Source organism: Microcebus murinus, chromosome 24 (assembly GCF_040939455.1).
Source record: "Microcebus murinus isolate Inina chromosome 24, M.murinus_Inina_mat1.0, whole genome shotgun sequence".
Lineage (NCBI taxonomy): Eukaryota > Metazoa > Chordata > Mammalia > Primates > Cheirogaleidae > Microcebus > Microcebus murinus.
In genome coordinates this window covers 22759659-22778266 of record NC_134127.1, presented here as the reverse complement: position 1 = coordinate 22778266, position 18608 = coordinate 22759659, and positions in this window count along the sequence as shown.

The window sequence follows — 18608 nt, the reverse complement described above, 5'->3', positions numbered from 1 at the left end:
ACACAAGGGTCCCTCGCTGAACTCCCTGGCTCCCTGTCACCTCCACGTCAGCCACCAGGTATTAGTTGGTCAGAATTTGGTGCCCAAGGGCCATTTCTTTCTTTCTTGCTTCCTCTTGCTAGTGGAAAATGAAATTTCTCTCAACAGTTTGATGGTTGGTTCAATATCACAATCGTGGGATAGCGGGAGTCTCACAGCCCCTGTGGTTTGAGGTGGGGCCGTGGCAGGAATTTTCCCAGCTCCTCAGGGTGACATGCAAGAGGCCTCCTCATCAGTGCCAGCCTCTGTTATCACCACTGTCTGCACAGATGCTGCCTGGCCTTCCTGGGCACATTCCTGGCACCATCTCCATTGTCCTCCTGCCTGCAACGCCTGCCCCGGCTCCCAAATCGTTCTTCTTGGCTGGCTGGTACCGTGTTTCCCTGAAAGTAAGACAGGGTCTTATATTTATTTTTCCTCAAGAAGACGCCCTAGGGCTTATTTTCAGGGGATGTGTTATTTTCCCCTCAAAGCCTCAGCTTGCAGCACGCACAGGATGGCCAGGGCCTGACGGGGGAGCCGACGTTGTTGCTGGGGCTGCCACACCTTTCCGGTCACCTCTGGGAAAGTAGCTGTCACGATGGGGCCAATGAGAAGGGCTGCTTGTCTTCTTTACTGCTCCGCGATGACATGCATGGGTTATACAGATGAGCTGCGCAGCCACACCCAGCACTAGGTTTTATTTTCCGGGTGGGGCTTCTATTGCGCAAATGCTTAGAAATTCTGCTAGGGCTTATTTTATGGGTAGGTCTTGTTTTTGGGGAAACACGGTACCTTCCCAGCCCCAGCCGGCTGCCGCTGCACGTTGCCCGTTGCCCGTTCTGCTAGCCGTGCTCATCCCTGTCTCCTCTGCATGGAGATCTGTGAGTGCGGGGACCACACCATCTTCCCTTTCTATTTCTGCGGCCCTAGTCAATGATGCTGAGTACGTGTCTAGTTGGAGATGCACACTGCAGGTCCGAAGGGCTGTCCTTTGAGGCTCCACTAATCACTCTGGGGAGGAGAAATTGTCATGAAGCCTGAAATCCGGATTCCTGGATCCAGACCCCAACCCTGGGACTATGAGCCACCTGAGCCATTCCGCCCCCTGCTCCCTCCCGTAGAGTGAGGATTCCAGTGTCTACCTCCGGCAATTTTTAGTAAAGATGCCTAGTATTATATCCTAAAGTTGGCGTAGGATTAATACATGCTGGCTAATTATAGGAGATTCAGAAAATGGGAGATTCTGAATGTTGAGATTATGATTCGAGATAACAACAAATCCCAAAGAAAGGTGAGAAATTGAGAAATACTGAGTTATCTATGTTGGGATTTTTAACGCAGATGCGTATATAAAACTTACAAAAAATTTCAGTAACTTGAGAAAATGGATTTGTTGTAATAACCGAGAAAAATAGGACTCGAAGTTATAGGCACAGACATGCAGCGTCCTCACAAAAAGGCAAGCAAGAGCTTGTCCTTAATTTGTGTTGATTAGATAATCCATTTACATGGCTGGAAACCAAAGGTACAGTATGTACTAGAATAATCTCTTTCCTTCTTCAGCCCGAACACTCAGCATCCACGTAGGCAATCCATAGTGCCGGTTTTGTTTAATCCTTGCAGGCATGTTTTATGCATAGCACGCATTGTAAGTGTATTTTGGTTCCCCCACTACGCTGTAGTTGAAGAGCAGATACTCCAGCTCTGTATCCCAAAGTAGCTCAACCAAGAGGAGAAGACTCAGAGGATGTTATTAAAATCATTTCTCTGTCAAAGGGGAAGGCTCGTCCTGGATGTTTTTTAATGCAGTCAGTCCAATAGGTGGATTTTGCTTTTTGTTCTTGTTGAAAATATTTTCCCCTAGGATTTTGAAACAGAGAAAAAGCGAGGTGGAAACATTAACTGTGAAACCTCAATATAGATTTTAAAAATCTCAGTCCTCACAAAGGTACCCAGTGGGTAAGAGGCTGGGATATGGTATCGGACAACCTGGGTTCACACTCTGACTCAACCGCTGTGTGATGTTGGGAGAGTTACTTAACCTCTCTGTGCCTTAGTTTCATCATGAGGGAAATGGAGATAATAGGAGTTCCTACCTTATAGGGTAGCTATGAGATTAAATGAACAAATACTTAGAATAGGGGTCTGACATACACTTAGCAGGTGACAGTTTACTGTTTACCTGGCTCTGCTGCTTAAGTAACAGCAGGACTGATGCAGTCGTTCACCTTCTCTTCTGTAAACAGGGAAACCTGGGCACTTGCATGTTTTTTTTCTAGTTCCAACATCCCGAGAGTCACAAGCAAAGCCCGTGTCTTGCACACAGTGGGGACGGCTGCTTCGGGGCGCTGCTGCCAGCCAATATTCAGGAACCTGGGTGTTGTCCCAGAAGCTTTGCCTCATGTTTTGAGCCTGGAGAAAAAAGAAGGCTAATGAGTCACAGTGTTTTAGGCATGAGAAAGGTTATTGGAGAGAGGAGCCGGTCTTGAAAAATAGCTCATAAAATTAGCAATCGATTATGCATGATACAATGGTGTTGTCATGTTCCAGAGGTGACTGATGGATGTGTGAGATTAAAGACGATGACAAATACTGATTCATGTCCGCTGTGAGGATGACCTTAATGCCCAGCAGCGGTGGAGCAGTTTGGATTGGACGGAGATGATTGTTAGTGATGAGAGATGCCGGGATTGTATCGTCTCCCTTCGAGATTTCAAAAAGAAAATGCAGCTTCTGACACTGGCCTGTGCCACCCCTCCCTTCCCCTGTCCTTGATCAGAGGACCCAGCAAGATGGGTTCAATGACTACTAAAGTCTGGTGGCCCAGGATGGAGGGAAGCTCTGCTGCTAAGGGGCGTTGTTTGTCCTTGTTTGTGGGTGTCACTTGGGTGGGTTTCTCCTGCCAGGGAACAGGCAGAGGAAGATGGGAGATGTTGGTTTCTATGGATACTGGGCTAGCTGGGATTTGCATAATGTAGTTCAGAGAACAGACAGTCTGGGAACAATGTGGACCCAGGAGGAACATAAAGGCACATGGAAACGAGTTGGAGGGTCTCGGTAGCCAGGCTCCATCCCAGCCTTCTTCCAGGGACACTGATCTGTGTCCTTCCCTGTCCTCTGGGTAAGCAGCAGCATGGGGCCCTGAGCATGGGGGGAGGTGGTGTGTGAACAGCACCCCCCAAAGGCACGGCACATACTTGGGGTTCAACAGACGTTGGTACGCTACCCTCCCCTGCGAGCCAGCCATGGGCTAACGCAGTCCTGCGATAACTCCCTGTTTGGTACAAAGCATCTGTGTGCCCTGTCTGTGCTAATCCCCACTGCCCCCTGCCCACCCTGAGACAGGCTCAACAAAGAGGTCAGGGGGCTTGTTCAAGGTCACACGAGTAATCAGTAACAGAGCCGGACCTCAAAGTCTCTTGGAGCTATGGTCCCCAAACCCCAAAACATCTTCTGGGGTTTGCAGCAGTAAATGCGGGATCATTGCAGCAGTTCAGTTTATGAAGGCCTGGACCGAGGCCGAGGGCGTGGGGAGAAACCAGCAACGAGAAATACTGGAGCGGTGGGCTTGCCGGGCAGTGTCGTGGGCAGGACGCAGCATGCGAGGAGAGTCAGGCGGGTTCAGTGCTGTGTTTGTGGGACTCTCAGGTGGAAGCGTAGAGGGGCGGTTACACGCAGAGCTCTGTAGCTCAGGGTCTGCACGGGAGACCCGGAATCGCGGCACTGACTCAACCTGAGAGCTGGGCTGAGGATTCGGGTCAGAGAAGCAGAAGTGGAACCAGGGGCAGGAGGCATAACAGAAGCAAAAACAAGCACGTTGAAGGAAGAAGGGGTGAGCAGCAGTGACAAAAGACCCAGATTTCATTTAAAATGAGGGCAGAAAATAATTCTCTGAATCCAGTTTAAGGCGGCATACCGCTTGCAGCCCCTGGCATGGATTTTCCCACTATTAGTGGAGACTAGAAAGATGGGAACACTCACCACCAACAGAAAGTGATGGATAACCCACCTGTTGGCAGAAATTGGGAGGGATGCCCCTTACTCCAAAGCTATTGGAGCTGGGCTTTTAGCAACCACCCAGAAACACTGCAAGCTATTTTGTTCCTCCTTCTAACGCCACTGAGGTGCTGATGTTGGGCTTTGGGGCTCCGAGGAGGTGGTCTTGCCCCTAAGTTACTCCTGCGTTATCCCCTCTTGCTCTCTGAGAGCCTGGTCTCAGCTGTAGGGATGAAAGGATGAATCTCATGCCCAGCTCTGCACATCAGCACCACGCCACGGGGAGCTCACTGAGGTTAGTGTTTGTTGAGTGAATGCATCAACGAATAGATACACCCCTGAGGAGAAAGTGAATTTGGGAAACAAAACTGGAGATTGTGAGATCCAGCCATTCTCCTGAGGGTCAGGGCATTATTTTAATTAAGGGAGTTTTCTTCCAGGCACTGACTCCCTGGTGTTCCCAAGCTGCTTTCTGCAGTGGCCAGGAAGACTGTTTGCTCCTGTTCTTCCTCTCGCCACACCCAGTTACTTGCAAGTCCCAGAAACAACTGAGCAGAAAAGAGAACTGGCAGCATCACGGTGCATCCTGGGAGGTCCAGACTCTGCGAAACAGAGAGGCAGAGAGAGGAAGGGCCCCTTCCAGGGTGCATGCGGGTTTGTAGTTTGTTGTTGTTGTTTGTGTTTTTGTTTGAAATCTACGTTTTCAGTTTCAGGAGAGCTGTAGGCATAGATGAGCCCATCTCCAGGCTAAGTGCTGTGGCTCACGCCTGTAATCCCAGCACTTTGGGAGGCTGAAGTGGGAGGATCCTTGAGCCCAGGAGTTCGAGACCAGGCTGGGCAACATAGCGAGACTCTGTCTCTACAAAAAAATTTAAAAAATTAGCTGGGCATGATGGCTCATGCCTGTAGTCCCAAGCTACACCCCGAGGCTGAGGCAGGAGGATCACTTGAGCCTGGGAGTTAGAGGCTGCAGTGAACTATGATGATGACACTGCTTTCCAGCCTGGGTGACAGAGCAATACCCTGCCCTTCACCCAAAAAAGGATCCCACCTCCCCACCTCCAGACAGCAGAGCCACCCCACTTTGAGGATGAGCTAAGCCGGGAGAGAGCTGGGAGCTGGGGCACTGCAACTGCCCTCAGCTAGGTCCACGAATGTGGGCCTTTGTGGAACTGAGAGAATCTAATTAGATTTCGCCTTCTCTGATGGTGAGTCTATTAATTAAAAACGACATGAGGACAAAAGGGAGGAATTATCCTGAAGACTATTGGAAGAATCTCTCTTTAAAAGGCCATCTGCAGCACCTGGGAGAAAGTTTTGTCGTCCTTAATCAGGAGTCATCTGTATTTAAACAGGCGCAGAGGGAGGAAGAGGAAAGGCTGCCAAGTATGAAAAGGGAGTGGGTGAGATAAAGCAGAATTGCAGGGGAACTGAGAAGGTCACAGCCGACTTGAACCCCATAGAAAAGACAGTCAAGAAGAGAATTGTTAATTAAGCCTGAGAAAAATGAAGGAATGTGGAAGACAAACTTGAGAAACATTGCCAGAAGATGGACGGGAGAGGAACTTAAAAAAGAAAAAAAAGAAGAGATGGAGGACAAAAAATTAAAATCTAACTTAAAAATTATAGGAAAAAAATCTGAACAAATTGGAACCGAAATGACTGATGCAACTGGAAATTGAAAGTGCTTACTACATTGCAAACAAATTTATGGCAAATAGTTTGAATTATAGGGTACAAAATAAATTCTACTAACATCCAGGACTACAAAGCAAACAACACGATAAAAACCTAGTTATTTACCATTGAGTAAAAATCAATCTGCTTTACCAAAAGACAAATAATGGGGAAATATGTATAGAATCCTGAGCAAAGACTGTGAACCATCTGGAATTGTATATCCAGACAAGTTGTGTAAAGGTAAAATGACATTTTCAAAATGTAGGATTCAGAATACATGCCATCAAGGAGCCCTACTTGGAATAATTTAATTGAATATGTGTTATGTTGCAAATGTCAAAAGTTATTCTTGGAAGAGGTGATATATAATATATAATGTTAAATATAATTTAATAACAGTGATCTGATTATATAACTCCAGGTTATAGTAACAAAACCCAGAATATTTGGAAGCAAGGGGAATAAAGTTTCTTAAATCTCCACATAGAGGAAAAAGGGTGGGAAGGAACAGATTTTTAAAAAATAAATATTGTTTTATTCTGTACTTCTGATATTGTGATAAATATATACTGAAAGGCTGTTTTGAAGGAACACTAAAACACTAGGAGACTTTAAAAATAGCATGCATTCCTCTGAAACATGGAAAAATAGAAAAGAAAAAAGATAATCCATGCAGCAAGAATGAAAACAAAGGAAATAAGGAACCATAAAATAAAATATAATCATGGAAATACAAATTGTTTAAATATTCTTATTTAAAAACTAAGATTCTCAAATTAAATTAAAAAACACCCCAATCCTATTATCAGCTACTTATTTAAAAAAATCTCAAATTGAATGACCAAGTGAAGCCCAGTAGCAAGGAGTCTGGTTCCTAACAATACAGATCCAAACAGAAAGAAAACAAGACTGCCAAAAATTTCCGACAGGAACAAAAAGGAAAAGGACAAAATGAGAAATAAAGGGACATTTTTACTGAAAAAAAAATCATATATATGGCAAGTACTTAGACATACACTGCAAGTTTGCTAGTGTAATAATTGCCTTAAAACTCAAGAGAATCAGCTAAAATATATTAGAACTAATAAGAGATTTGGTGGAATGAATCCAAATGACATTAATTTAGAAATATGAACACTTTGTGTCAGCAGTATCCCATTAGAAAATATAATGGTGGAAATAAGACTCCATTTGTAATAGCAACTAAAATATAATATACCTTAAATTTTAAAACAGAACTATAAAGCTTTACTGAAATTTTAAAAAACTAACTAGAATAAGCAGTCCTAACTCAAAATACCTAGAAGCTTGGTTTTGAAATTAGACAAAGTGATTTTAATTTAATTTGGGATAAGAAGAAAAGAAAGTTAACCAAAATATTTTTGGGAGGGAAAAAATCTTTAAAATGATCATTTCACTACGATTTTATCTTAAGGAAATAAATATTTGAACATTGTAACAAGAAAATATCTACAAAAGATCCATTCCAGTTCATCACGGAACTATTTAAAATAGAAAATAGTGAAAATAATCTAAATATCCAAGAGTAGGGGAAGAGTTACATCAATTATTCCATATGCTGGAATACTATGAAGCCACTTTTAAAAAAAGAAACAACCAAAAGACTAAGAATATTTAAAGACACGAGGAAGCATTTACTTGACTAAAGCTAAACATAAAGCTATAATCAGTGCAATTCCAAATTTGGAAATCTGTCATATTTTCGAAGGGAATGCCCAATATTGTTAACCAAAGATATCTTTGGATGATGTGCTTGCACATGATTTTCCTTTTCTGCCCCCTCCCCTACTCCTTTTCCTCCTCTGTCTTGCAAAATGAAAAGGCATTACATTTCCGGGAAGAAGAAGGTAGCATCCTGACAAGCAGAGTCTGTTAGATTTGGCTATTAGGTAATGTTTCTCGGTGCCCTTGACTCAGGGTTTTATTTTAAGAACTATGAGGGTATCAAGGAGAAGCCTGAACACGCGAGCGAGAGGGGGCGTCGCCGCTGGGCTGGGTCCCAAAGGACAAGGATGAGAAAAACAAGGGGACAAAAGGAAGCAATCGCCTGGACTCAGTGGGAACCCTGGATTTTCTTAGCAGGGCGCAGAGTCACCTGCTGGAAAACAAGGCGCAAAGGTGTCTGTGAGGAAAAAGTGGTGACGCTCTGGAATACAGGCGTGGGGGCAGGGACTGGGGCTGAGCAGGCACCGCCGGGAGGGGCCAGGTAGGCGGGGCGGGCGCCCGCGTGGGAAACCACCTTCTGCCTAGCGGGGGACATCCGGGTCCTAAGACACTTAGTGGCCCGAACGCTACTATTGGCTCCTGCAATCAGCATGATGTCACCATCCTCCAATCCGAAGTCAGTTGCCCCTCCCAGGCCAAGGAATTAATTAGGAGTTAATTAACTCTTCCTAAGCCTCAGGGGCCCGCAGAAACAATGCCCTTCGCCTTTTTGGCTATTCTTTGCTGTGGTAGAGGATCAAGGAGGTGGAAATGGAAATAAACTGTATGAGAGCAGATAGTGCCAGGTTTTGTAGATATAAGTATAGATTATATCTATTTTTAAGGTATGAAAGTCATGTACGTTCATTCAGGAATTTGAAAAAAGAATCGCCCAGGATTAATACCACCAGATTAATTCCACCAGAGTTAATACTAAACATTTCTATGCGGTTTCTTTCTATATCTTTAAACTCAAAAGGTGTGAGACTTGTGCAGGAAGTAGCTCAGGCTATATTTTTTGTAGCACTTTTTATGTACTTACTGTGAGAATTTTCCTTTGACATTAAACAATCTTCAAGTGCATAGTATTCACTGGCTGCGAAACTCGTCAATTAAATGGACACTCCATAAGTGCATCGTTTTCCAGTATATAAATCTATGTCATCAATTTTACTGGCTGCAAGGAATTGTACTGAGTATATCATAATTCATTTTAAAAATGCTCGAGTCACTATCATCAGCACTGCTGGAATGAACACGCTTGTGTATACATTGTATTGTAGGACTCCTGTACACTTATTTCCTTAGGATAAATTCTTAGATGGAAAACTTCTGTGTCAAAGATGGAAATACATGCTGCTAGGTCGCCCTTCAGAAATGTAAGCAGTCCATGATAGTGTTCAATTCTTCATATCCTAAACAGACTTGGGTGCTTCCAATCTTTTATGTCTTTGATAGTCTTGTACAAAATGATAGCTCATGAGTCTTTTTCATTTCCCTTATTACCAGTGATGTTGACCATGTTTTTAAAATATCTATCCATTGGCCTCATATTTCTTTTCTGAATTATCTGTGTTCTTTGCCCATTTTTATATTGGTATGTTTATCTTTTTCTAACCCATTTGCAAGATCTTAAATGTCAATCTGACAGTATTTTCTTGAATGTTTTTTACCTATGTACATAAGTGCCTGTACAATTTTCTTCCATTATGCTATCTTTGTTAGACTTTTGTTTCAGTGTTCTGTTACTTTTGCATTGCCTCTGGCCAGTGTTCCCTATTTTATCTGTGCCCTGAAGTTTATGTAGCAGGTTTCTGTGAAGTTTAAAGAACCAGAGACATTATTGGAGGTAATTCTTTGACCACTTAAAAAATATCTTACATAAGTATTAGTTGGTTCAATTCAACTAGTCTGTTCTTTATTAAAAATTTTAATTTTAATTATTTTTAGCTAAGATAATTAGAGTTTTAATTAAATTTATTAAAATTTCTTTATTAAAAATTTTTAAATTAGTAATATTCACTTGGGTATAAATGGAAAATTCAAAAGGGAAGATAATGAAAGTAAGTTTCTTTCTCTTCTCTGTCTCCAACCACCTGCTTCCTCTTCCCATAAGCAACCACTATTACTGATTTATTGTGAATATTTCCAAAGATATTCTAAAATCAAACACTTTATTTTTTTATCCACAGAATAGTTACAGACTATAAATATATTTTAAAAATCATATGTCTTGAAGATCATGTTTTATCAAATACATATAGAGTTATTTAATACCTCATTCTTTTTTTTTTTTTTTTTGAGACAGAGTCTCACTTTGTTGCCAGGCTAGAGTGAGTGCCGTGGCGTCAGCCTAGCTCACAGCAACCTCAAACTCCTGGGCTCAAGTGATCCTCCTGCCTCAGCCTCCCGAGTAGCTGGGACTACAGGCATGCGCCACCATGCCCGGCTAATTTTTTATATATATATCAGTTGGCCAATTAATTTCTTTCTATTTATAGTAGAGACGGGGTCTCGCTCTTGCTCAGGCTGGTTTTGAACTCCTGACCTTGAGCAATCCGCCCGCCTCGGCCTCCCAAGAGCTAGGATTACAGGCGTGAGCCACAGCGCCCGGCCAATACCTCATTCTTTTTAAGAGTTGTGTAATGTCCCACCATATGAAATTTACAATTTACTTGGTCACCTTATTTTTGCAGAAAATTAAGGTTATTTCTAATATGTACTCTTACAAATAATACTATAATAACTATCCTTACACATATTATTAAAATCAAATCATATCAAATAATGAGTTGATTCTTTTTATCAAGCAAGTTAAACCCACCTATAATAATTAGCATGACAGATAAGCTTGATGACTTAATTCTGTGCCAGATTTATATTATGAATTCTGTTTTTATGGTGTGTTCTAATTTTTGAATATTTTACTATGTGTATGTGTTTGCTTTGTTCATGCATGTGTATGTGTTTCTTTTGATGACTTGGAAGGCTTTTATTTTTTATCTAGTGGATACATTTGTAACCATAAACTTTATTTAAGCAGCTTTTGTTCACTGAAATCAAAGAATGCAGCCCGTGTAATTTCTGCTGTTTGTAATTATTGATGCTTTCTTTATGGTTTTGTATATAACCATTTTTAAAAAATGTTCTATGCTAAAAAGTTCTATGTGGTGGATTTAAAAATGTATTTTTTTATGACCACAAATTTCTTGATGCCCCTCCTTTGAAGGAGGGAAGCTAGTTCCCCTCGACTTAAGCTTGGGCCAGACTTAATGACTCAGTTCCAAGGAATGGAATAAAATAATTATTTTCATGACCTTTGTGTATGGAAATACATAAGGCACACACATGAAAAACTGACTATAATGACAAGATCAATAAACTCAACTACCTGAAGCTCTGTTCATCAAAAGAAGCCATGTAAAAAATAATCACATGAACCACAGACTGGGAGAAGATATTTGCCATGATCTGACAAAGGGCTTGAATTCAGAAATAAATATAGGTTCTAGGATAGTTTTCTGCCTAGATCCCAGACCAAAATGAAGAGAGAGAAGGAACATTTTCTTTTACTCTATATGGTATTTCCCACTTAAGAGGACTATAAGCTTTGGGTGAGAGGTTCAGGAGGGAGCCAGAGTCCTAGTTAGTCATAGCTGGGAGTTTTGTCTCTGTGCTAAAGTGTTGCATGTCAGAAATGAGCTGGGACTGGTGGCTGCTCATGCCAGATTTCTCTGTGTTGGGCCACTGATCTCTGCTTGTGGGAAGGTACCTGGGGGCAAGAATTATGAACGACTTTAATCTTCTAATTTTGTAAATCCACATTTTAAAAAATTGCCACAACGAACACATATCACTTTTAAAGTCAGAAAACAAAACACTAAGCTTTATAATAAAAATATGCAGGGCAACTCCATGACCGTACAGTGGTATGAAATGAGGACTACAGTAACCCACCCCCCCATCTCCAAAGTCTCTTTTCCATATTTGTACTTCAACATTATGCTTTTCCATAATGTAGTAATTCCACTCTCCCTGTGTGTTCCCCCTTAAAAATGCTAGATTCACTCCCAGCTCTCTGTTACTTGCTCTTAGTCATTATCACTAGCATGTGCTTTGGGAAACACAGGGGTGAGATAACTGTCTCCTGAGTCAAGGAAGGTCTCCCAGAGGGGATGGTGTGTGCACTGGGACTTAAAGTGCAGGAGCAGGAGCCAGCCAGGCAGAGAGGTGAGGGAGGTCACCCTGGGCACGAGGAGTGACAGTGTATTCAAAGGTGGTGGTGGGAAATGGTGTGGCATCTTTGGGGCCAATAGTATTTTGCTGCAACTTGAAAATGAGTTCAATGAGTGTGGGTAGGATGGTTAATTTTACATGTCAACTTGGCTGGGCTAGGGGATGCCCAGATAGCTGGTAACACATTATTTATGGATGTGTCTGCGAGGGTGTTTCTGGAAGAGATTAGCATTTGAATCCATAGACTGAGTAGAAAGGAAGATCCACCTTCACCTGTGGATGTTGAGGGCCCAAACTGAACAAAAAAAGCAGAGGAAGGCAGTGGATGCCTTCCCTCTTCTCAAGCTGGGACATTCATCTTCTCCTGCCCTTGGATATTGGAGCTCCTGTATTAGTATCTGTGTCTATGTCCATATCCATATGCATATATGTATCCCATGTTCTATTTCTCTGGAGACCCTTGACTAATGCGGTGGCTCTGTACATGTTGGCCGGATGTGGAGGGTGGAGGGCAGGAAGGGAAAATGTTGCCTGTGCAGAGCTTTAGGGCCATGCTGAGAGATTTGGACTTTCTCGGGTAGATGCTGGGGAGCCACTGAAGGCTGTAAAGGAGGGTCAAGGTATGGTCAAAAGCAGGTTTCTCCTCTTTCTCTTCCTCAGCCCCCAGCCATGTGAAGTTTTCTCTGCATGATGAAACCCCAATGGGAAGGGCCTGACTTCCACAGCCATGGTGCTCGTTGCCAAGAGACCTGCAGCCGTGCATGGTCCCTGGAGCACCTGCCCAGCAGCAGCACAGGGAGCTGAGGGCATTGCTGGAGTCCTCAGGGCCTCAGCCGACCAGGGTGATGTCATGTTCACTGTGACCCGAGTCCTCCTGCCCCAGGGACGCACTCCCTGTGCCCGTTCCTAGTGAGCATCTCCCCAGGCAGACAGCGCATGCCCACGGGCTGGGCGAGCACAGGTGGTGAGCTGAGATCCCAGGCTTCAGTTCTCTTCCCTTCCCAGATCAGCTCTGGCAGGGAACAGTGGGGGAACACAGGGATGTTAGGCCCTTCTGGTCCTAGCTGGTAGACTGGGCCCAGGTTTATTCCTTCTGAGACACCATAACACCGAGAGCAAAGTTATTAACCCACAGGGATGCTAGCTCCCTGGATCCAGCACCTTCTGTGCACAGAAGCAGGCAGCAGACAGAGCTGGACGGCTAGGGAGAATGTGGCCCCTCACCTCCCGGTCCCCAGCCCTTCTGTGAGCTCCCCGCTGCAACATCTCTTGGGGAGTCTTCCCCTGGAGATTCTGCGATGGGGAAGAGGCAGCTCTGGTGAGGACATGTGTAAGGACACAAATGTCAGGAGGCAAACATCCCTCCCATCCTAGCTTCTCTCTCTTTTGTCTAGCTCAATGCAAGTGTTCTGCCATTGACAATGACCTTTGGCTCAAAGACACTTTTGTAATGAGCTCAATGCTACTGTTTCCTTGTTCGTTGCTCACCTTGATGAGTACACATGTGGGTGTCTGCTGGGCTCTCTGCTATTCTCCCCCCAGAACAGCACCCCTACTGCTTGCAGATTTGCACTACACAACCCACCCCCTAGCCAGAGTCACCAGACACACTCATCTGACCTAAAGGGGGTCAGATGGGTTCTCTTCCCTGGACAGCTTAAAATTGGGATTGATAGAGGGCTAGTCCGTCTCTCTGTCACCCCAAGAAACATGGGATGGCCAGGGCTTGGAAGCAGAAAGTCTGTTATGGAGTTGGAAGGAAATAGCGTTTTAGAGAGAAGTGGATGCATATAATAAGGGGTGTGGGGGTTGGGGGAGAAGAGAGGGATGGGGGGTGGAGAGAGAGATAACCCAGGTTCTGTTGGCTTTCCATTATTCCTGGTTCCAGCCAGCTGTCCTTTTTGTTCTGGTTTCTGTATGACATCCCTCTAAACTTGAATGAATTTCCTGTTTTTGCTTATGGTAATTTGGAGTAGATTTGTATTAATTTGCAGCTAAACAAACTCTGAATAAGATGCAAAGTGGTACTAGGAAATCAAGCTGCACAAGGACTGACCCATTCCAGAGGGTGGGGACAATAGGATTCCACCATTCTGGGAAACCAGCTGTTGGTGACATGCAGATTGAAACAGCTGGTGAAATTATTGTCACTGGTTTTTGGAACTTGGACAATTTTTTCTACTGAGATTGAGGCTTTAGGGTCTTGTAAGGCTGTAGTGAAGGATGCCAGGCTGTGCTTGTGACTCCCGGGGACTTTAGCAAAGTGCACGGGAAAGTCGTCAAGTCTGAGGCAATCTGGCTTAAAGTGGGTAGAGAAAAAGAGGTCAGCTATGCAAGCTTGCCCCTGAGGTCCTTTCTGCTCACAGTATAGGATCTAAGACCACTTAGCATCTGTTCTATCACAGGACTGACTGAGCTGCAGTAGTTACACTATGCAGCAACCTACATCGAGAACTAAATTTGGTGCACCAATTATGAAACAGTGAGGTTCTCGCTGTTGGAACAAGGACACGCGGGAAAGGCCAGGGGAGTTGGAGAACCCTGATCCATCCAGGCTTCTTCCAAGTCCACCCTCTTGCAGGACCAGGCCAGGCATGCCTCCCACTGTGACGTGCACTTTGGGTGTGAGTGCTGGGAGAATGAGGTGAAGACAGACTTTCTCCGCTGCCCTCTACACCCTAAGGTGAAACCCATTAAGTGGAGAACACGGGAGCTGCCCCGAGGCTCCCCTCTAAGAAACCGAAGCCCCAGAGGCAGGGACAGCTCTGCCTGCTCAGCTTAGCAAGCTGTCTAGAAACGGCTTTCAGCAAATGGAGTCTCCCTAAATTAAATCGACGGGCTGCCAATTAAGGTTTTATAGGTGCTGTGCTGCCAAGAAAACCTTAAGCTTGGAGAACAGGGTCTTTGGATCAACACAAATCACCCACACAGAGTGTCTGAATCCCTGGGGCGAGCCGTGGGCCAAGCCCTGAGGCTGCCTGCTCCCTTCCGCGGGCACCGCAGGACCACGGACAGCTCCTCCCCGGTCTCCTCCCAGCGTGGCCCCGAAGACCTTGGACAAGGATGCTATCCCTCTGGGCAGAACCTGGAGTGGCTCCACTGGCTAACAAGGAACCCACAGCAGGTGTCAGCAAGTGTCAGCAGGTGTCACCATGTGGAGGGCCACAAGCATTGTCTGGTGTGTCCAGCAGGAGGCAGTATGTACTTCAGACCCCCGGCCCTCACTCAGGGAAGTGGGACAGCTTCGTGGCTACCGACTGGCCTGTCTCCAGTGTTCTATATCAGGTGGGCTACAGAGGGTGGGTTATTATCATTGCCTCTGTAGACTGAGCTGTAGGAGAAAGGGACATTGCCTGGGATCGGGGCCTCCCCTCTGTGCAGGATGGGAGGAGGTGCAGGTTCAGCCATGAGCAAGGAGCAGCAGAGAAGGTTGGCAGGGAGAGAAGGAGCTGGGGGTGGGTAGGGGGGAGAGAGTGAGAGCAAGAGCGAGAGTGAGAGAGAGAGAGAGAGAGAGAGAATGAGCGCAACTGGTGCATGATTGATTTCCTGACTATTGTTTCTTGAGAAGAACACTATGCTTTGGGTTCCAGGAAATATTCCTGACACCCTTTTTTCTTTTCTTTTCTGGTAACTTTTTAGTGTGAAATAATTACAGATTCAGAAGAGCTTCCAAAGACAGTGCAGAGAGGCCCCAAGAATCCCTTACTCAGTTTCCCCCGTGGTTACAATAGACACAACAATAGTACACCATCAAACCGGGAAGTGGATACAGTGTGTATGCATTTAGCTCTGTGTCATTTTATCATAGGTGTAGATCTATGTAACCATCACCCCCATGAAGACACAGAATGGTTCCATTCTGCACAGATATTCCTTCTGTTACCCCTTTCTAGGCACCCCCTTCCATCCCCACCATTCCTAAGCCCCAATAGCTACCAATCTGTTTCCCACCACTGTTATTTCATCGTTTTGTGAATATTCTAGAAATGAAATCATACAATGTGACCTCTTGAGCCTGGATTTTTTTTTCCTTTTTATTTTTTAAATTCAGCATAATTTCCTTGAGATCCATTCCAGTTGTTGCATGTATCAATAATAGTTCATGCCTTTTCGTCACTGAATAGTATTCTATGATATGGATGTGCCATGGTTTGCGTATCCACGCACCTATGGAGGGACATTTGGGTTGTTTCCAGTTGGGCGTTCTTACAAATGAAACTTCTATGAACATTTGTGTTCAGGCTTTTGTGTGCGTTTGTTTTCATTTCTCTGGTAATAATGCTCAGGAATGCAATTGGTTGGTGATCTGTTAAGCGTATGTTTAGTTTTTTTTTAAAGAAACTGCCAAACTACTTTCCAGACTGGTTGTACCATTTTATATTCCTACCAAGAATGCATAAGAGATCTAGTTTCTCTGCATAGTCACCAGCATTTGGTATTCTCACTATTTTTTTTATCTTAGCTATTTTCATAGGTGTAGAGTGATACCTCATCATGTTCTTAAATTACATTTCCCTCCCGGTAATACTGTTGAATATTTTGTCATGTGTGTTTTCACTGTCTGCATATCATCATTGGTGAAATGTCTTTGTGTATTTTGCCCATTTTCTAATTGGGTTGAGTGGTTTTAAATTTTAATATATGTTTTCTCTCTGTCTCTTTTTTCTTAACAAGCTTGAAATGGTCTTCTGTTACTTGCAAACCTAAGACCCATGGGTAGTTTGCTTTTGTATTTAAGGATGTCATAATAATAGCTCACATTTATTGAGCCCATACCTTGTGCCAAGCAATGTTCTTAGTGATTTACGGGTTTTTGCTCACTTGATAAATGTTGCTTTTATAAACATCATATGTTGTTGTTATAAATATTAACCACCATTACTATTTAGTTTACAAACCTAATCATCAGCATAAACAAATAGCTTCAGCAATCCGGCTTTGCTTGAATTCAAATTGGCTGAGTTGCTTTGGGTTTTAATTGGTTGAAAGAAAGTCTAAGTCACTAGTGTCACAAGAGCTTGTGACTCAGGACAACCACTCTTCAGGTGAAATAACAGTGTTCATATTAAAAAATAAAAGACGTAGTGCATACACGTTTTAAGTAAATATCTGATGATGTTCAGTTCAACAAATTCTACTGAAGAAAATCCCCCAAACTTCAGTGCCCTAAAATAAAGGCAGAAAATAAATGCCCATTTATATTATATCGTCTTTACAAACTGCATTGGTGTGAGTGAAACAGACACGCATGTGTTGATCAGATATTCTGAATTCCCATGTGAGGCTAGGACCATGCTTCCTGAGGGCTGGAAAGAGAGCAGAGTGGAGGTTCCATGAGGGTCCCAGAGTGCTTGCCCAGCTGGTCCTACAGTAGAACCACGCCTGTCAAGGGCCAGGACCCTCTGGGCACTGGGCATGCTCCTTTGTGCCTCAGTGGCTTGTATGTTGAGTCAAGTCATTGGGCAGTGACTGTCCTTGGATCCCTGGGTGGAGATGAATAAATCGGTGCCCACAGTGCAGCCAGGCAGAGCATGGGTACTCAGGGAATGGCCACACACACCTGGTCCCAGAGTCACTGCTACAGTGCCACCTGAGCTGTGGGAGCTGACGTCCACAGAGGTGACGTCCCAGATGTGTGCACCACGGGGCCCACACACCCTTTGACCAAGGTCCAGCTGCTGCATTTAGCTGGACTGAACACAAGCAGCCGGCCCAACCCAAAGCTGACCCCGGAACAGCCTCTGGTCGCCCGCCTTTCTCAGCAAGGCTTGCAGGCATCGAGCCTTGGTATTGAGGTGTGGACCATATTGCCCATCCTGCCCTCTCCCACACCTCTGAACCTCCCAGTTTCCACCTTGCTATTTTCCTTTCTGGTTTTAGTCTCTCCTAACCTTTGGGCTTGAGGCTTGGCACATTTTCCTACAATAGCTCTGCTTCTTTGCTCATTTCATCACCATGTTGCCCTGTGCCACCTCAGGGACCCCTGGGACTCTCCCACCTGATAAATCTTCAGAGTGGCCCTACCCGGCTTGCTTTGCTCTTTCTCTTGCCAATATTATTTTCTCTTCCCACCCAAGTTCAAATCTAGACCTCACCACTTGACAGCGAGGCTGTTTGCAGGTTACCTTTCCCACCTGAGTCTGCTTCTTTTATAAATGGGGTGGGTAATCCTGTCCCCACCGGGCAGTTGTGAGACTTACTGGGCGTGTGAGTGTGCATGTGTATGTGTGTGTAGCCCATCACAGCCAGCACTCAAATGGTAGTAGATCATTCTAGAAACAGAGCAGCCCTCTCCATCACCCTTCTCCCCCATTGTGGCCTCTGCTCTCAGGTCTTGATGTCCTGTCCCCTTCTCCCTGACCCTTCATGGTCAGCTGGGGGGACTCAGGCCTTGCTCGCTCCTCCTCTGCAGCAGAGGCTCTCTGATTGGCTGCTATCGCCATGGCAACCTACTGTCTCCTCTCCCCATCCCTCACTTTCCGGAGCCAGCAGATCTGTGGAGTTCCAGACTTCTCGGGGCTGGGGCGGGGGGGAGGAGGGCAGCCAGGACAGCCACATGATTTGGGTTTCCGTGGACTCCAAATCCCAGCCCGGTGTGCAGGGTGGCATCTGTCATTTTCCCATGTTCAGGGAACCACTTCTGACATCCTTAGTTATCCTGATTTTCTTTGCAAGGGGCCGGCATGGGGGCCTGGGGCCTGGGCTGGTGGCGCGTGCCGTGCATGATAAGCATGTGGCTCAGAGACAGCCACTGAATGCCAAACAGGACGGTGTTCATCCTGCTGCCCTCGCAGCACAGCTGAGGGACTCACACCACAGACTCGGCGCCAGTGTGCTTTGAAAAGCCCAAAGGCTGCCAGGGGTCATTTGTCATTCTGGCCACCCCCAGGCATGGCTGGCTGGAGCCGGGCAGCCTCACTGTGCCCTCCCTCCTGATGCGAGGTGGGGGC